We start from the raw sequence: 21,248 nt of genomic DNA on the forward strand, positions 1-21,248 counted from the left end.
TACACCATTTGATTGATTTATTCAATAGTTAAATTTGAATTTTTCATGTAATACATAATAAAGTCATTCTAAATAGTAGTGAAAGTTCAAGTAACAGTTGTAGCATTCTTATATTAATATACCCAGTATCCTTAGTTTCCTGGATACTGAGAGTTTATTTTGTTTATAAACTTTCTACAAGCTAAAAACTAGTAAGTGCACTCAAATTCTAGGAAATTTAGTGAGATTTACTAGTAATAAACTACCAAGAATGATCAGCTAGTTGCTCTCCTTTCCTCCATCATTATGTCACAAAAAATTTCAAACACAACACTGAGATAAATTACTTTACAGTGAAAACTTATATACCTACATTTATATTTTCCATTAATATTTTATTTATCACCTAACTAGCCATTCTTCTAAAATCCATCAATCCAACAAATTTTTTGATGCATTTCCAAGCAAATGGCACACTTCTCTTTACAGACTTCAGCATATCTTATTAATGAGGTCTGAATATTTGTACTTCTTATGTAAAATTTACACACACAAAAATGGAGAAATATTAAGTATTCATTTGTTCACTTGTGACAGTGAATGCATTTCTGTAACTGATATCCCCAGCAAAATCTAGAATATTACCATCATCCCTTATGTCCCTTCGCCTGTCAATCTTTATCTCCATTTCCTGAAGAAAACATTGTTTAGATTATTTTATATACCACAGGTTAGTTTTGCCTGTTCTAGATCTAAATGGACTGATGCAGTATATACTCTTTAGGGTAAGACTCCATTAATTTCAGCCTAACGGTTTTGAGATTCATCCATGTTTTTATGTATTAACAATACATTCTTTTTAAATTGCTGAGTAGTATTCCTTATAAATATGCCTGGACATTTATATGGAATATCAATATGGATCCTGGAGTATTTTCAGTTTATAAATATTATTAATAGAGTTATAATTGGAGTTGTTTTGTGGGAAGAATGGTGATGATGTCTTTTAATAACAAAGTGGACTTTTTAATAACAAAGTTTGACTTTTAAACAACAGATAAGTGCAAGTGCACTAAAGAACTGATAAGATGCCCATGGGAAAAGCTTCTCTGACATGTTCAGAGGAGAGCACACAGACTATATAACATTTTTCTAAACCTATGAACATAAAGCCTTCCAAATCTCATTTATTATTCCCTGGGAGGGTTTTGCCAGAAAGAATAAAACCAGGGGAACTTGGGTAGCTCAGTGGGTTAAGCCTCTGCCTCCTGTTCAGGTTATGATCCCAGAGTCCTGGGATCGAGCCCCGCCCGCATTGGGCTCTCTGCTCGGTGGGGAGCCTGCTTCCCCTTTCTCTGCCTGTCTCTCTGCCTACTTGTGATCTCTCTCTGTCAAATAAATAAATGAAATCTTTAAAAAAAAAAAACAAATAATAATAGTGAAAGATGCTGGTAAATGTATGAAATTATAAAGCAGCAATCTTTGGGATATACATTATCCAACTTCAGAAGTGTGCTGCTGTCAAGAAGGGGGTTCTCTAAGAAAGCATCCTAAGTGTAAGATATTTCCTATCATTGGGATACTTACAACTCCTGGCTTTTGACAGTTCTTTTATCAACTAATTACCAGAAAAACCCAAAAAGAGTTGACTGCTTAATTGTTGGGGAGCCTTTGGTACCCTTTTGATGTCTGCTTTTGGCATACTAAAGAGTGACTTACAGAAAGATAAAAAGCATTCACCATTCACGGCACTAAAAGATTACTCTTAACAGATTAAAGCTTTATAGCTGGTTCAATGACAAAGGTCTCTCCATATATATGTTTTCTTTCCCCTCTAGAGTAAATATGCAATCATCTTGTTTAAATAATAAGAGAAAATTACACCAGAAAGGAAACCATAGAGTTTTATGGAGTCAAATGAAACAGAATGAGGTGAAATGAAATGCTCAAGATGATAAAAGAGAACAGATATTTTGCTAGAACAAATTTACTTTCTTATCCCCAATATTCTTTTTTAAATTTTAAAATACTAGTTGTTTTTCCCACAGACTCTTGTTTTGTGGGTGGCCTTAGGTGTTATTTACTCCTGAAAACACTCTGCACCTGCCTTGACTTCCTTCTATAAGCTATAGATAAAGTTATCACCAAAAAGGAGATTTAAGTTTTTTTCATCTTGCAGAGAGAATGTGAGGAAACAGGTGTTATTAGGAATCCAAGAGAGATCTAAAGCAGAGTCACAACCTTTAAGGAGTTCACAGTGCTGCTGAGACCAGATTAATAGTTAGGACCCTGAGAAATGTGAAGAAGTGTGGATAAGAGCAAGTGGCAGGTAATAAGGCATAAACTTTAAGAAGGATCAGAGGAAAGTCAGACCCAAGGAAGTGATCAAACTCACAATAAGCCTTAGAGAAAGAACAGGATCTGATCTGACTAGGCAGAGATAGGGGTGTGGGAAGGGAGAGACAAAGAGAAACTGAAGAGATCATGGTAGAGGCTACATAGAAAGGAGAGTGGATAAGAGGATAACAGCCTTTGGCTATTATATTTCCTGTTGTTTCCAGGTAGTCAAGATACAATGTTAACACAGGTGTACAATATTCATTTATAGAGGTTATCATGTAGTTGATTAACTCGAATGTTTATTTTGCTGTTTTTAGCCTTCAACACAATTTTATGTTCTTTGAATAATTAAGCTATGTTTATTTCTGAAAGACATCAGCATCTCTGTGGGTTTAATAAACAATAATTCTTGTTAAATGAATGTCTGAAATGTTTGGATCTCACTTTCTTAGATGTAGATCTACCCTTGATATGGGATTTTTTCCCCCTTAAAGGATTTTTCATCAAGGAACTCAAAACTGTAAGAGTTATATTTGCTTTTACCTGAAATAATTGTATGGCTGTCTTAAAAGTGGTCTTCTGAGCTCCCAGATCCTCTTTTCATCTGAAATAGTTTCCCTTACACATTATTAAAAAGAGAATGGTAAGGAAATTGAGAGGAAGGAAGAAGCAAAAATAGACAACAAGTGTGAGTCCTTTTCTTAAATTTATGATTGTTGAACATACTGCATTAAATCAGTCATTAAATATGATCAAATATGAATGTGTATTAAGTAACTGAAGATTTTACCTTCCTTTTAGATTTAAATCGGTTTCTCATATTTATGCAGTTGTTAAGAATTTAAGAAAAGAGCTTACTATCCTTCAAAAATTCATATTCAGTTTTTGACAGGATTAGTACAGGGGCAGAAAAGAATATGCGAAACACTATACTGAAAAGGAACACCAGTTAGGAGAAGAACCTAACCTTCAGAGGTAAATCTATCATTCTCTCTCCTTTCCCTGCTAAGTCCAAGTTCTGCCTCTAAATCTTTATGTTTAATCCAGGAATTTAGATAATCTAATTGAACCTCAGTTTTTAAATCTTCAAAACAAGAGATATTTTTTACTACATGATTTCTGTTTCTTTTTAGTGTTACTTTTATCTCTAATAATGACATAAATTATTATAGAATCTGAATATGAAGTTAAAGGATTAAATACTGTTTTTACTATTAACAGTATTAATAAATACTGTTAAATATTAGTAAATATTGTTCCATGAGGCCATGGAACAGTAATCAAGGAGTTACTTCAGGCAAGTGTGAAAAACACAAAGAAACTTGTAGAGTATTTTAATATTCTTCACATTTTTGCTCTAGTTCTAAAAAGAGCTGAAATAGTATGGTTAATCTATTTAAAATTTTATATCAATTTTTAAATTTGGCAAATAAGACCTTATTACATTACTTAAACAGAATGAATTCCCCCCTAAATTTCCCTAATGTAAATTGATCTTTACTTATTTGAGTGAAAAGATATCACTAGTGGGCATATTCCATATTATTCCAAGAGAAAAATTATTATACCTTTTTTAAGTCCAAATGTCTCTTATGTCTAATGCTCCAAAGAGATAGAGATTCACTGGACTATGTGTTCCTCATCTACAGGAAGGAGGAAAGATGACACGAAGAGTTTTGTTGAAGTCTTCTTCTCGGTTTATACAACTTCTTGTTAGCAGGACTAGGAAGTGCTACATAATGTATTACTAAATGTCAGTAGCCCAGGAAGTAAGAGAAAGGACCATGCTCCTAACTCAATATTCAGTTACATTTTATTTGAATCTTGTGGTGCACACTATGATGTGTTGTCAAAATTCCTCTCAGGAATGAAGCATTTAGGGGCACCTGGTGGCTCAGTCAGTTAAGTGTCTGCCTTCAGCTCAGGTCATGATCCTGGAGTCCTTGGATGGAGCCCTCCATCAGACTCCCTGCTCTGCGGAGTCTTGCTTCTGCTTTTCCTTCTCCCTGTGTGCACTCATCTCTATCTCTCAAATAAATAAATAAATCTTAAAAAAAAAAAAAAAGGAATGAAGCACTTGGGTAGCAGGGCAGTTGTTCATCAGTGGTGAACTGGGATACTCTGTTGAGGGAGGAAAATACATAAGCTGGTGTGATAGAGCAAGTGTTTGACTCATCTGGAGAAGGATGAGGACAACGGAGTTAAGTGGCTATTACTAAGATCAACTTAAGCTCTTGGGTAAGAGAACAAAAAGCCCAAAGTGATTAACCAGCAATAAAAATCTAAGTACAAGGGGTGCCTGGCTGGCTCAGAGAAGCATGTGACTCTTGATCTCTGGGTAGTTAAGTTTGAGCTCCACGTTGGTTACAGAAATTATTTAAATAAAAACTTAAAAAAAAAAAAAACTAATTACAAAAGCGAGAGGATCTTCTTACCAGCATATAAAGAAGCTCATATATCTTATAATGAGAAAGTTTAAAAAGCTGAGGCCCAGGCCTTAATTCTCAGAGCAGCAGAGCTCCAAAAAAGTTCAAAGGTACAGCTAGGGTAGGTCTCCTATGCCATGTTCAGAGTCTGGTTTGGAAAAGAATACAGTCCTGTACATGGAATGGACACAAGTATGTTAATGTACATGAAGCTTGAATCCCAAGATTTCTCTGGAATCACAGCCTACAAAAGTGGCTTATATCTCCCTTATAAGGTCTACCAGCCTCCCCTCCCTTGAAGTTGCTGCAGGTGCCCCTCCCTTGAGAGATAACATTCCCTTGAGAGAGAACATTTTACTCACCTCTTCCACCCTCCCTTAGGATCTCCCTCAACCTCCTTTCTTGGCTCCTAGGCCAAAAACTAAGCTTATGTCTCAGTATAGCCTCACTATAAATATTCTGGGTCAACTAAGGAAAGAGGATGAAAGAATTTCAGGAACTAGCTGTTGTGTATTGAAAGGATCTGGGAGATTACTCATTGTTCTGCATTATGAGGCTGAGAGACTAAACTGAAGCAAAACATACACTTTCCTGTAACATAAAATTTAATACCCTAGAAAGGACTGGAGATGATACCTGCATCCAGATGGCTTTTGGAAACATGGAAAAAGTGACAGATCACATTAAGATGGAAATTCCAAAACTGCCATGATGAAAGAAGGGGTTTAAAGTGGACTAGAGAAGTAGGCATTTTGTGTGGTTGTATTTTGTATGGCTATAAACCTCCCAGAGGATGCTGTTCCACACACTGACCCAGAGTAATGTGCTCTTGGCATCACTAAGTTCAGTAAAGGCTCTCCTTTTTAGGTCAAGTTTTCACAGATGTAATGCATAGAATTTCACATCATTTGCAAGGTGGATGATACCAATTGGAAAGAATAGAGGCCGGATGACAAGGTGTAACTGTCAGAATACAGGTGAGTGCAGTTACCACAATGAACAGCAAGGATGGCATGGCAGCAACATGAACCCCATGGTTTACAAGAGTTTGATAGTTAAAAGCACATGTTGGGAGCCCTATTCCAAGCCAAACAGTGTGAGGAATTTCATGGATCTACTCCCCAGCTCCTTGTGCCAAACAGGCAAGAGGAGTTAATATCTAGGACAGGGGTAATAGACCCTGACCACTTTGTGGGGGCAGAGCTACTATTATGGTGGGAGCAAGAAGGAATGCTTTTGATACCTGCATGATCTACTTGGGAGGTTCTTGGAACTCCCTTTCCCACCTAACAGACAAGTTCAGCAATACTGCCCTGAGAAGGGTACAGTGGCAATGGGCTCAGTCACTCTAGGAATGAGGGTCTAGGGCTTAGAAAGGAAATTTAGTAAAAAAAATTTTATAAAATTGCCTAGGAGGAGATTATAGAAGATGCGTAAACACTACCTACCACTTGAAAAAGTTAAATCAACAAAAGCCACAAATCTGGAGCAACAGAGACTAGTGGAAAAAGAAGGAGTCTTGAATTATTGCTGGAGGGTGTCTTCTTTCTTTTCCTTCACCACTGAGTTTTCCTGTCCCTCCACTTTGTCCCCAGACAACTGGCTTACTTAATCAAAGGCAGATGCTACACTATTCTAAATGCATAAGAAAAGATTTATGTCCAAAATGGACGTCTAAAATCTTTTAGATTTTAAGAGAGCATTATGAAAATTGTTTTCTGTCTTGCCTTCTTACATTATTTTAAACTTCTCTCCACTGCTAATGTGGATAAGAAAAAGAAATACAAAATAAAGCAGTTCTTCATAACACTACAAATATAAAAGTTATTTCTATCTCTATTATCTCTTTTACCTTCTGTTTTATAACTGGATATTTTCTTAGTTTAGTTGTTTGTTAGGATTATGCATGCCCTAGTCTCCATGAGAAGTTTTAATCGTGTCAAGCAGCCTATGTCCTTGATACCATGAAAAGCTTGATTAAAGAAGGATATATGACTGGAGTCAGGTCAGTTAGGATTACTTATTACTTTTACCTACCACCTCAGAAAATAGAAAGCTTAGAATCCATCCTCAAGAGCATGAGTTTTGATGTTACATAGACTCAGATTTGATTCCTGGCTCCAATATTTATTGTGTGATATTTATAGGTTGCTCAATTTCTTAAGGTTACTTTCATCCTATATATGATAGAGTTAATAACTACTAAATGAGATCAATAGCAAATTGAAAGAGAGAATGTATTAAAACTTATTAACAAAATTCTTAGCCCATCCAAAAAAAACAAAAACGCTACATCTGCTCTGAATCAGTACCACCAATTAGAAACTTGTTAGACAAGCGAGCAAGCAAGTAAGTACTGCACTGGAACCTATCCCTCAGGGTGCCACACTCTTTTGAATGCCTTCCTCAAATATTTTTTGAGTCTCACTTTGCCATGCTTGGGACCAGCTGAGGTTACCAGTGTTATCTGGGCGGGGGTCTCTGTGTCTAGGCCTGGTCATGCATGAGTCAAGTTGTCAGATGTACCAAATTCAATTTAAAGTCCCTTTCCAGAGGCTTGGACTGTGCAGTCTGGATTAGGAGCTCCAAGCCTGGAACAGCTTACCATTTTCCCTTTTGGATCATTCCCTGGACCTCTACCTAGGATATGGGATTGACTAGAGTTCCCAAGAAACGCTGTGGATCATGCCTAAAGGCAAGGAGGGTATCCTGATGGGAATATCCCCCCACCTGACTGGTAAAGTATTTCTTTCATGGGATAATGCAAGATTGGTATGCCTGACTATTTCTGACATACTGATATGGGGTGACTCTCACTTATGTTGGACATCAGGTGTGCTCAGAACTCTGGACTAACAATCATCTATTTCTGACCATTAGGCTTGATTCCTGTGTGTGAATCCGTCAGTTGGTTCTCACTCATTTAGGTCCCACTGCAGTGCTGCCTCTGGCCTCTAGCACCCCAAGAGTAGTAGCCAGAATCCTTTACAATGTGTACCCCTCATCACTGGGACTCAAGATGGTCATTCCATCCCCTTTACTTTTTCTGTACCAAGTGTCAGAGAGTCCTCTGGGGTAACTACCACACTTGTCTCCTACAAGGACTCTTGAGACTGGGAAAGGGAGTAGCTTTTCAATGCCAAAGACCCTTCTTACTGATGTCCTTTCTTGTCTCTGATTGATGTAGTAATATTATATTCTCCTGGTCACTCTTAAGCTACCATCAATAAAGGACAGACATTCTTTGTGCAAACAGGACTGCCCCATTACTCGACTTAGGGTCCCCTCACTTAACTTCTTTGCTGATGATGTGTGATGGTAGGGGTGTAGTTAATAATTAAAGAAATAATACTCTACAAATGCAGAGATGACAGTCTAAAGAATTCAAGAGAAGACACAGTTGGAAGATGTGTTGTTCAATATCTATACTACAAACTTCTGAATGACAAATTGTCAGTCATGTTTCCCCCTACCCTGGATGACACTTGTATATGTGGACATCATCAAAGAAGCAGAGTAACAACCTCTGAAACAATCAGTAGGAGCCATTATTGACAGGTAGCACAGTGGTTGATTTAGCATCTTGAGTAAAAATGTAATCAACATTTAAAAATTTGTATTAGTGGACTGAAGAAAATCTTTATTATTTCAATATAAAAAGGTTGGGAAGAATCATGGCATTATGAGCAAAAATAGCATTATTTTTTTCTAATGGTGGGAGATAAGAAATCAGCCAGACACAGCAATTTAGATATTATTAAATCAATTTAATAATAAAGAGGAGGTCCTTAGACCTGACAGGAAGAGATGGGTTCTAGGCATTATAAAGACTCTTTATGTGCACTGACTGGACAATAATAACAATATTTAAGTACCTTCTCTCTACTCTTTATTCAAATTTTTCATTGCTAAATTAATATACCTTGAATGGGCCCTTGAGTTTTATAAAACATTTTATTTATTTATTTATTTATTTATTTATTTATTTATTTATTTATCAGAGAGAGAGAGAGAGGGCGAGAGCAAGCACAGGCAGACAGAATGGCAGGCAGAGGCAGAGGGAGAAGCAGGCTCCCTGCCGAGCAAGGAGCCCAATGCGGGACTCGATCCCAGGACGCTGGGATCATGACCTGAGCTGAAGGCAGCTGCTTAACCAACTGAGCCACCCAGGCGTCCCTATAAAACATTTTTAATCAAGTTGTTTTTATTGACAGAATCCCCACAGAATTTTGCTCTAGTCTCAACCATCTTAGGGACTGCTCTACTCTTAACTGCATCTAGCCATGCAGGTTGTACATGCACAATTATAGAGGGCCCCATTCTCACAGACTATAAGGAGAATGGCAACAAATTGTTCAGTGGAGACTGGACTTTTCTAGTCCCCTGTTATGTGCTTCCTCTTAGCCTTAGATTTCTTTTCACCTTTAAAACATTCTTTCTTTAACTCTTAGTTCTAAGCAGGTACTATCTGACTTTTTTCTCACCATCACTACAATCAAAAAAAATCCAACAACCCAACCTCAACTGTGGTCCTCAAATCCATTCTATCCTTCCCATTTTCATCATTAGTGACTAGGCTATTGGAAGAGGGTCCTCCCCTACCTTTGCCTCTTCCCTACTCTAGCTCCCCTTGGAGGACAAAATAACCCTCAAGTAACCATTCTATAATGGATACCTGTGTTCTCCAAAGCTTCAGGATAAAATTTGAATTCCTCAGTAAGGTACACAATCTTGTCCAAACATCCATTTATTATTTAATCTGTTAATGTGAATACCACACACTTGATATTTCATTCCCATGGTCATCCTCTGAATATAAAATAAAATTTAAACATTTCATACATGATGACCTTTTCTCCCTAAAAAGTCTTTCCTCACATTGTATGTGTGACAAGGTCTAATCACCTTATAAGATGCAGCTAAAAAAGGTTTTTTTTCTGTGAAGTTATGCTAGGCTTTTAAGCAAGTTAACGGCCTTCTCACCTATGGTCCCTACTGTAATATATTTACCATATTACATGTGAGATTACCAGTTTGCAGGTCTATCGTTGTGTTAGACTGAGGTCCTTGAAGGCTGATACTCTGTTTTATTCATATTTATATTTACAGTGCATAAGAAATAAGCATTTATTATCTATATATTAATGAATGAATAAATCCCCCTGGATTCTCATGTGGATTTTCCATAACCCCTCTTTTTTTTGTCTTTTTCTTATTATTCTTTTTTATTTTACTATTTCAATATTTCAAGATTCATTGTTTATGCATGATACCCAATGCTCCATGCAATAGGTGCCCTCCTCAATACCCCCAAACTCTGACTTGTTTCTCAGAGTCCACAGTCTTTCATGCTTGTCTCCCGCTCTGATTTACTTCACTTTTCCTTTCCTTCTCCTAATGTCCTCCATGTTATTCCTTATGCTCCACAAGTGAAACCATACAATAATTACTTTCTCTGCTTGACTTATTTCACTCAGCATAATTTTCTCCAGTCCTGTCCATGTTGATACAAAAGTTGGATATTGTATTCATCCTTTCTGATTGTTTTTTACAGAAATGTTGTTTTCTAGCCTAGCTTATAGTATACTTGTAAGTAAATGTGTTAGAAATTTAACTTGTTATTTTCAAAGGTACTCATCAAAAAAGTCATTACTATACAATTAACAAAAGATATAAGTGAAAGAAAGTTAAAAGAGACAAAATGATTATTTTATAAAATGGTTTAAATTACATACTTTTTAATTGTGGGTATTCCTGAAAGACCATTTTGTGTCATTGAAACTTCTTTACTGATCTTACCCATAATGCTGAGAGAGTTGAGAGAATTGAGGGTAGGAAACCCATAGCAGAAATGGAATCTAAATTCTAATGACAAAATACAATTAAAATCTAGAGTGAAATAGTATGAAAAACCTGTCATAAATCAAGAAGATAAAGAAGAAATCAAGTCACACATGTACATTAACGCTTAAAGTAAGCGGTTATTTACAAACCAGAAAGGCATTCAAATGGAAAATCATTAAAGAAAAAAGAGAGAGATAGAGAGGGAAAACAAAATAAGAAAGTTGGATGAAGGTCTAAGGCAGATATGAAATGAACCATAGGATCCAAGAGACTAGGAAAAGTAGTAAATGCAACAAATTTAAGGTTCAAATATCACAATGCCCTAATAATAATGAAGATGTACTTGTCCTGCTTTTTACGCTTTTCAGCAGAGCCAAACCTGAACATGTATAGGTGAGTGGGTACACTAAATACAAGAATAAATTTGTTAAAATTACTCTCAGCCTTAGCAAGAGCAAAGGAATCACATCATGTTTTTCTTACAGATCTTTTAATTAATTTATTTATTTAAATTCCAGTATAACTAATATTCAGTGTCATGTTAGCTTCAGATGTACAATGTAGTGATTCAATAATTCTATACATAATTCAGTGATTATCACAATAACAGTACTATTTATCCCCTTCGCCTATATTGCCTTCTTTTATGTCCCTTCTGGTAATCACCTATTTGTATCTTTAAGAGAGTGTGTTTGTCTTTTTTTCTTTGTTCATTTGTTTTGTTCCTTAAATTTCACATATAAGTGAAATCTTATGGTATTTATCTTTTTCTGACTGACTTATTTCACTTAGCATTATACCATTTAGATCCATCCATGTTGTTGCAAAATGGCAAGACCTTATTCTTTTTTATGACTGACTTATATTTCAGTGGGGGTGTGTGTGTGTGTGTGTGTGTGTGTGTGTGTGTGTGTGTGCTTCTTTATCCATTCATCTATCCATGGACACTCAGGGTGGTTCCATACTTTGGTTATTGTAAATAATTCTGCACTAAGCAGAGAGGCACTTATATCTTTTCCAATTAGTGTTTTTTATTTTTGTCTTTGGGTTAATACACAATAGTGGAATTACTGGGTCATAGGTTAGTTCTCTTTTTAATATTTGAGGAATCTCCATCCTGTTTTCCAAGTGGCTGCATCTGTTTGTATTCCAACCATTCCCACAGTGTACAAGGGTTCCTTTTTCTCCACATCCTCACCAATGCTACTTGTTTCTTGGATTTTTTATTTTAGCCATTCTGGCGGGCGTGAGGTGGTATCTCATTGTACTTTTGATTTGCATTTCCCTGATGATGAGTGATGTCGAACATCTTTTCATGTGTCTGTTGGCCATCTGTATGTCTTCTTTGGAGAAATGTGTGTTCATATCTTCTGTCTGTTTTTAATTGGATTACTTGTTTGGGGGGTGATGACTTGTATAAGTTCTTTACAGGTATTTGGATACTAACCCTTTATCAGATATGTTATTTGTAAAGTATCTTCTCCCATTCAGTGTGTTGTCCCTTAGTTTTGTTGATAGTTTCCTTTACTCCGCAGAACCTTTTTTTATTCTGCTGCAGTCCTAATAGTTTGTTTTTGCTTTTGTTACTCTTGCCTTAGGAGAAACATCTAGAAAAATGTTGCTATGGCCATGACAGAGGAATTACTGCCTGGGCTCTCTTCTAAGACTTTTGTGGTTTCAGTTCTCACCTTTAGGTCTTTAATCTATTTTGAGTTTGTTTTTGTGTCTGGTGTAAGAGCGTGGTTCAGTTTTGGTTCTTTTGCATGTAGCTGTCTGGTTTTTCCACATCATTTGTTGAAGAGACTTTTTCCCATTCTATATCCTTGCCTCCTTTCTTGAAAATGAGTTGACCATATACGTGTGGGTTCAATTCTGGACTGTCTTTCCTGTTCCATTGATCTATGTGTCTATTTTTGAGCTAGTACCTTACTGTTTTCACTACCAGTTTTGTAGTATATCCTGAAATCCAGGATTGCAGTACCTACAGTTTTGTTCTGTTTCAAGATTGCCTTGGGTCTTCAGGGTCTTCTATGGTACCATGCAAATTTTTGTTATTTGTTCTAGGTCTGTAAGAAATGCTATTGGTATTTTGATAGGGATTTCATTAAATCTGTAGATTGCTTTGGGTAGTGTGGAGATTTTAACAATACTTGTTCTTCCAATCCTTGAGCATGGAGTATCTTTCCATTTCTTCTGTCATCTTCAATTCATTCATCAGTGTTTTATTGCTTTCAGAGTACAGGTCTTTCACCTCCTTGGTTAAGTTTATTCCTAGGTATTATTATTTTGGGTGGAATTGTAAATGGGACCATTTTGTTAATTTCTTTTTCTGCTACCTTCATTATTGGTGTATAAAAGTGCACCGGACTTCTGTTTACTGATTTTTATATTCTGTGACCCTACTGAACTCATTCGTCTGTTCTGGTAGTTTTTTGGAGATTCTTTAGGGTTTTCTCTATATGGTATCATGTTATCTGCAAATACTGAGAGTTTGACTTCTTCCTTACCAATTTGGATGCCTTTTATTTCTTTTTGTTTTTTGATTGCTGTGGCTAGGACTTCCAGGACTATATTGAATAAAAGTGGGCTTAGGGGAAAGGTTCTCAATTTCTCCCTATTGAGTATGATGTTAGCTGTGGGTTTTTTATATAAGGCCTTTAGTGTGTTGAGATATGTTCCCTCTAAGTCTACATTTTAGAGGCTTTTTATCATGAATGAATCTATGGCTTTGTCAAATGCTTTTTCTGCACCTGTTGAAATGATCATGTAGTTCTTATGCTTTCTCTTATTAATGTGATATATCACATTGATTGATTTGTGGATATTGAAGCACCCTTGCAACCCAGGATTAAATACTACTTGTGGTCAATGATTTTTTTTCAATGTTACTGAATTCAGTTTACTAATATTTTGTTGAGAATTTTTTGCATCTATGTTCATCAGAGATTATTGACCTTTAGTTCTCTTTTTTCTGTTATGTCTATCTGATTTTGGTATCAAGGTAATTCTGGCCTCCTAGAATGAATTTAGAAACATTCCTTCCACTTCTGTATTTTGGAATAGTTTGAGAATACTAAGCATTAACTCCTCTTTAGATGTGGTAGAATTCACCCGTGAAGCTCTCTGGTCTTGGATTTTTATTTGTTGGGATTTTTTTGATTGAGAACTTCATTGTTATCAGTCTGTTCAAATGTTCTGTTTCTTCCTGCTTCAATTTTGAGAGGTTTTTTCATTTCTGGGAATTTATTCATTTCTTCTTCATTGTCCAATCTTGTTGGCATATAATATTTCATAATATTTATAATCCTTTGAGTGTCTATAGTGTTGGTTGTTATTTCTCCTCTTTCTGATTGTTTTTATTTGAGTCCTCTACTTTTTTCTTTTGATAAATCTGGCTAAATGTTTTTCGATTTTGTCGATTTTTTCAAAGAAGCATCTCCTGGTTTCATTGATCTGTTCTATTGTGAGATTACATTTTATGCAAAGTCTTCTTTCACTGATTTTTTTCTCTAAATGTTATGATCTTAGTATGTAAATATTACATAATATTTTTCATATAAATGTATTGTTATCATTCTTTTTTAATTCACTTGTTTGGACATTCATTCAAAAACATTTATTGAGGGGCACCTGGGTAGCTTAATGGGTTAAGCATCTGCCTTTGGCCAAGGTCATGATCTCAGGTTCCTAGGATCAAACCCCTTTGCTCAGTGGGGAATCTGTTTCTCCCTCTTCCTCTGATCCTCCCCCCTGTTCCTCCCTCTCCTCTTCTTGTGTTCTCTCTCAAATAAATAAAAATCTTTTAAAAAACCACATTTATCGAGTACTTCATGTGCTATATTATGTGAGATGCTGAGAAAATATGGGCCAGCTAAATTGTAATGATTCCTGTTCTCATGAAACTTCCACTTTAGTAGGGGTGATAGACAGTTTAAAAACGCACAGAAGTCAATAAAGAAGCACCAATGTGTTAAGCACATTAAAGGAAAATAAATTTATAAAGGTGTTTGAGAAAGTAGGACACTGGGGGGCCTAATGTATTTTTGTTTTAGGAGAGATTACAAATGATTCAGTGTCCTTTGAATTTTATGTCTGTTTCTTGCTCTTTCAACAGAATTGGAAAATTCAGGTGGAGACTTTTAGTTGATCATGTTTATGTCCTCCTGTAGCAGTAAATATTATATCTTGAACACAGAGCACTCAGTGAACACACATTCAATAAATTAATTACTGTCTATATGTATTTGGTTTCCTATCAAAGGGTTTTCATTTTTGTTGGTGTTTTTATACTCTCCATTTCTTTTACAACATAAAGTTTGTGAACTTAAAATCTGTGTGTAATGTATAAAGACAAATATAAAGAAAGCAAAATAGGAAGCCTGTGAGGTATTGTTAAGCCATCGCTGTTTCTTAAACTTCTTGATTTACACATTTCATTTTTTCTTTTTAATATTTTTTTTTGTTTTTTGTTTTTTTTTGTGCTTTTTTTTTTTTAATATAATTTTTTATTTTTTACAAACATATATTTTTATCCCCAGGGGTACAGGTCTGTGAATCACCAGGTTTACACACTTCACAGCACTCACCAAAACACAATGAGATATCACCTCACACCAGTCAGAATGGCTTTTTAATATTTTTAAAAAGTGTAATGAAACTGGCTTTCACTGGTAAAAGCTTCATGGTCTTAGTCTCATTATTTTTCACTCACTGTATCTATAAATGTTGTTTTAGCCATATCTTTTTAAATAAAAAGTATTCTGCAAAATTTCTTAAATTAATTACAACAAGAAGTCAGACCTCTCAAGAGAAGTCAGAGTTCCATAATTGTGACCTGCATCTTTGGTTTTTTTTTTTTTTTTTTTTTAATTTCTAAGACTACAACACATACATTCCTCAGTAGCAATAAGGTGTTTATAGGCTTTTGAGAATTTCATAAGATAGAATAGTAATAAACAGATGACAAATATATCTGTCTTCACAATGAAGTGTCACTATTTGGGCTCTATAAGGGACTTCCAAAGATGTAATTATCTTTGAGAATTAAATTGGAATTACACTTACAATGAGCTCTACTTGAGCCTTTTTTCCTCCAAACACATTATTTCAATCTGATTGGTTTTCATGGCCTCAAAAGTAATTCACAGTACAAAATGTTGTGGGATAAATGAGAAGTATTAAAAACATACTTTAGCTATGTTGATTCACAAAGATAGCTAGATTTCATTTCTTTAGTAGTCTTCTGAAATATAAGGCAGTTTGATTTATAGGTATAATTTTTAAGCATATGACAAAAGTCCTAAAGAAAAATGAATACCTAAATTTATTTTTCATAAGTTTGATATTCAGAGTTCAGTAATATATTGAAAAGTGTTAGAAAAAGCTTTTGTACTTAGTGACAGATTAAATCTTGATTTATTTTTACCATGGGGGATTAAATACTATTAGATATAAACCTTTTAAAGAAAAGGACTGTGCTTCAAATTGATTTATACCAGTGCCTTCTACATAGAAGATACCTGGTAATTACTGGGTGGATGGATGGATGGATGGATGGTGGGATGGATGGATCCATGCAAAATAAACTTCTCCCTCATCAGTGTTCTAAGGAAGTGCCTTCTCATCTAACTGCCATGGTACCAGTTTATTTTTATTTTTAAAATAACATTCCCAAGGTCTGAGCAGAAGGCCGTTATAATCATACTTTAAAATTAAATCAAGAGTTGTCCTGTTATTTCTATTTAAATTTCTCAGACACAAGGCAAAAGCTAGACTACAAATCATCTACCAATCAAATAAAATTCTTTGTTTTCTTTAGTTATTATGTTTTCCCTATATCCTTTTGCTGCTCAGTTGTTTTCCTCAATTGACTTGAAGATTGTAGTCCCCAGAAAGATCTATTTTTACCAATCTGAATGAATTATAGCTTAAGCTGCTTCCTGGCTGAGGAAGGTAGCTATTAAAATGCTAACCCACTGAGGTTGGAAAGTGCCCAGTGGAAAGTGACTGTACAGGAAAGTGAGCATACATGCTGTCAGAAAAAGGAACATTTCAATGCATTCCATCCAGGCCAGAGATGCCACTAGAGTTTGACTGGAAACCGGTTGTGATTCACATCGATGACTCATGAAAACCACAATTCTGTTTACTTTTCAGCTACTGCTACTGTTTTAGATCACTCAAGTCCTACATTGGTTGGGAGAAGTCACAGATATCAGCATGGACAAAATAAGAACTGACATATTTTTATTGACTTTCACTTCATCAGTTTGATCATTACTGAAGGCAATTCTACTTCCATGGGTTTGACCTTAGCCATCTGAAAATGGAAAATAGATTTAGTGATTGACAGGTTCCAATCAAGAGTGATTGATAGGGACGCCTGAGTGGCTCAGTGGGTTAATCCGCTGCCTTCGGCTCAGGTCATGATCTCAGGGTCCTGGGATCGAGTCCCGCATCGGGCTCTCTGCTCGGCAGGGAGCCTGCTTCCCTCTCTCTCTCTGCCTGCCTATCCATCTACTTGTGATTTCTCTCTGTCAAATAAATAAATAAAATCTTTAAAAAAAAAAAAGAGTGATTGATAACTGTAAAAATAAGGTTTTCTAAAAAAGAAGGCAATGTAGAGACATTTAAAACATCTCCATTGATTCTTCTCCTACCCACTTAAAAAAAAAAATCTCCATTGACACTCAGGAAGGTGGTGCTGTGCTGTTTAGAATTCCTTCTATTATCAAGAAAGGGTAGTGATGCCAGAACTGTACTGGAGATCCCCAAAGGTCTGTGTTTCTGGTAGAAACACAACACAAAGTCTCTCTGAGTAATGGGTCCTGGCTTATTTCCACTGTAATAATAGCTTCTGTGGAGACATTGGGGGCCATCACAATGTAAAACTAAGGTTATATATTTTATTTTTCTTCTGAAAATCAGGTGTACAAAGTTGAATTAATCATAAGTGAACTAATGTAAGTTTTTTATTTGACAGCTCATGTCTGTCTGTATGTATACATAGTTAGGAAAATGAAACTTATAAATATTCAACCCAGGAACTACGATATTAAGAGGAACTTACGTGTTCATCTTTGTTTTCCTCTTCTAACCTAGATCCATACTTACCCACTCATCCTTCTGTCAGCCAATCACTTTCTCAAGAATTTTGTGTTTTCTCTCTTCTTACTTTATAAAAGTGAGCCATAGTTCATATGTATACATGCCTAAAGAATGTATTGTGCATTCTTACGTATACTATTTTTAATCTATTGTATTTTTTTTACTCAAACTTAGTGTATCCAGATTCATGCTTATTGTTGCATCTAGCTGTAGTTCATTAAGTTTTCACTGCTGTATAGTATCCCACTTCGTGAAAACAGCACCATTCATTTGCTCCTTCCCTCAGCAAGAGCATATGGGCTGTTTCTAGATTGATTGTTTTCCTGAGTCGGAACTACAATCAGTATTCTTGTACAGGTGTCCAAATACCTAGGGTTAAACTGTCAGTGAAATGGTTGAGTCATGGGATATACAAATGTAGACATGCCAAGTTGTTTTCCAGTGAGGTTGTATTGAATCATCAGCTTGTACTAGCAACGCAGAAAATCTGGGTTTCATCCACATCTCTCCATCTCTATACATTATCAGACTTCTTAATTTTTGCCAATCAAATATTGGATATACATTGGATTTATATATTCCTGATATTAGACTTCTTTGGATTATGTATGCTACAAATACTTCCTGTAATTTGTACCTTGTTTGTTTCTTTTCTTTTTCTTTTCCTTTTACCATTTTTTAAAATTTTAATTCAAGTGAACTAACATATGGTATTATTGTAGTTTCAGGTGTACAACATAATGATTAAACATTTCCATATGTTACTCAGTGCTCATCATGGTACATGTACTCTTAACCTCATTCATTATTTCATTTACCCCTCCATCTACCTTCCCTCTGGTAATCATCTGCTGGTTCTCTGTGGTTGAGAGTCCGTGTTTTTGGTTTGTCTGTCTCTTTTTTCCCCCCTTTATTCATTTGTTTAGTTCTTAAATTCCACATATGAGGGAAATCATATAGGATTTTTCTCTGACTTATCTCACTTAGTATTATATACTCTAGTTCCACACATTTTATTTCAAATAGCAAAATTTTATTCTTATTTATGGCTGGGTTATAGTCTAGTCTATATCTATCTATATAGATACAGATATATATCTATATACATATACATCTATATGTATATGCCACTTCTTTATCCATTCATCTACCCCTAGACACTCAAGCTGTTTCCATAGTTTGGCTGTTGTAAATAATGCTGCAATAAACATAGGGGTGATTATATCCCTTCAAATTAGTGTATTTGTATTCTTTGTTTAAATACACTGTGTGATTACTGAATCATATGGTAGTTCTGTATTTAATTTTTAGAGAAACTCCATACTGTCTTCCACAGTGACTGCACTATTTTGCATTCCCACTAGCAGTGCACAAGCATTCATTCCTTTTCCTTCACAATCTCACCAACACTTGTTGTTTCCTGCATTTTTTATTTTACTAATTCTGGCAGGTATGAGGTAGTATCTCACTGTGGTTTTGATTTGCATTTCCCTGATAATGAGGGATGTTGAGCATCTTTTCATGGGTCTGTTGGCCATCTGTATATTTTCTTTGGAGAAATGTATGTTCGTGTCTTTTGCCCATTTTTAATTGGATTATTTGTTTTGGGGATGATGAGTTGTGTAAGTTCTTTATATATATTTAGATACTAATCCTTTATTGGGCATGTCACTACAAGTATCTTCTCCTATTCCACAGGTTGTCTTTTAGTTTGTTGATGGTTTTTTCTGCTATGCAGAAGCTTTTTATTTTGATGCAGTCCCAATAGTTTATTTTTGCTTTTGTTGCTCTTGCCTTAGGAGATGTTTCTAGAAAGATGTTGCTATGGTCATGTCAGAGAAATTACAGCCTATGCTCTTTTCTAGGATTCTTATGGCTTCAGTACTCCCACTTAGGTCTTTTAATCTATTTGTAGTTCATTTTTGTGTATGGTGTAAGAATGTGGCCTAGTTTCATTCTTTTGCATATAGTTGTCCAGTTTTCCCAACACCATTTGTTGAAGAGACTTTGTCCCATTGCATATTCTTGCTTCCTTTGTCAATTATTAATTGACCATTAATTATAATTTTATTTTGGGGCTTTCTACTCTGTCCCATTGATCTATGTGTCTGTTTCTGTGCCCATATCACACTATTTTGATTACTACAACTTTGTAATATAACTTGAATTTCAGAGTTGTGATACCTTCTGTTTTATTTTTCTTTATCAAGATTGCTTTGTCTCTTCAGGTTCTTTTGTGATTCCATACAAGTTTTAGGATTGTTTGTTCTAGTTCTGTGAAAAATGAACCATGAGAGACTATGGACTCTGCTGTTAGTATTTTGATAGGGATTGCATTAATCTGTAGATTGCTTTGGTTAGTATGGAGATTTTAACAATATTTTTTCTTCTAATCCATAAGTGTGGAATATCTGTCCACTTTGTGTCATCTTCAGTTTTTTCAGCAGTGTTTTACAGTTTTCAGAGTACAGGTCTTTTATCTCTTTGGTTAAGTTTATTCCTAGGATTTTACAATTTTTGTTGCAATTACTAATGGAACTGTTTTCATAATTTCTCTTTCTGCTACTTCGTTATTAGTTTATAGAAGTGAAACAGATTTCTGTGTATTGATTTTGTATACTGCAACCTTACTGAATTAATTTATCAGTTCTAGTAACTCTTTGGTAAAATCTTTAGAGTTTTCTATATATAGCATCATGTTATCTGCAAATACTAAAAGTTTAACTTCTTCCTTACCAGTTTGGATGCCTTTTTTAATGTCTTTTTGTTGTCTGATTGCTGTGGCTAGGACTTCCTGTACTATATTGAATAAAATGGGTGAGAATGGAGATCCTTGTCTTATTCCTGATCTTAGGGAAAAAGCCAGTTTTACCAATTGCATATGACATTAGCTTTGGGGTTTTCCATATAAGACCTTAATATGTAGAGGTATGTTCCCTGTAAACCTACTTTGTGGACTGTTTTTGTCATGAATGGATATTGTGCTTTGCCAAAAGTTTTTCCTGCATCTCCTGAAATGATCATACAGTTTTTATCCTTTCCTTTGTTGGTGTAATGTATTATCACTTGTAACCCAGAAATAAATCCCTCTTGGTCATGTGAATAATTTTTCAAATGTATGCTGGATTTAGTTTGCTAATATTTTGTTGAGGATTTTTGCATCTATATTCATCAGGGATTATTGACCCTTAGTTCTTTTTTTTGGTGGTGTCTTTATCTGGTATGAGTATCAGGGTATAATGCTGTCCTAATAGAATGAACTTGGAAGTTTTCTTTCTCTTCTATTTTTCCTAATAATTTAGGATGAAAATAGAAGTTAACCCTTCTTTAAATGTTTGGTAGAATTCACCTATGATGCTCTCTGTTCTTGAATTTTTGTTTGTTGGGAGGTTTTTGTTTTGTTTTGTTTTGTTTTTAATTACTGATTCAATTTCATTGCTGGTAATCAGTCTGTTCAAATGTTCTGTTTCTTCCTGCTTCAGTTTTGGAAGGTTATATGTATCTAGGTTGTCAAATTTGTTAGCATTTGTATGGTTGCTTTTATTTTTGTGT

The 21,248-nt window shown here is 35.2% G+C and overlaps 1 long non-coding RNA gene across 5 annotated transcripts in view; it reads left to right on the plus strand.

The window, feature by feature from the left end:
- The window catches only part of LOC309870970, a 248,047-nt gene that overhangs the window by 67,807 nt on the left and 158,992 nt on the right, over nucleotides 1-21,248 (plus strand). For 2 of the 5 annotated variants that reach the window (XR_014314906.1, XR_014314909.1), the window contains one exon: nucleotides 5,613-5,722. The exons of the other annotated variants lie outside the window; for them this stretch is intronic. This is a non-coding gene — a long non-coding RNA (uncharacterized lncRNA). The remainder of the gene's footprint in view (nucleotides 1-5,612; nucleotides 5,723-21,248) is intronic. 5 annotated transcript variants of the gene reach the window in all.

Source organism: Mustela nivalis (genome assembly GCF_964662115.1).
Source record: "Mustela nivalis genome assembly, chromosome: 1".
Taxonomy (NCBI): domain Eukaryota; kingdom Metazoa; phylum Chordata; class Mammalia; order Carnivora; family Mustelidae; genus Mustela; species Mustela nivalis.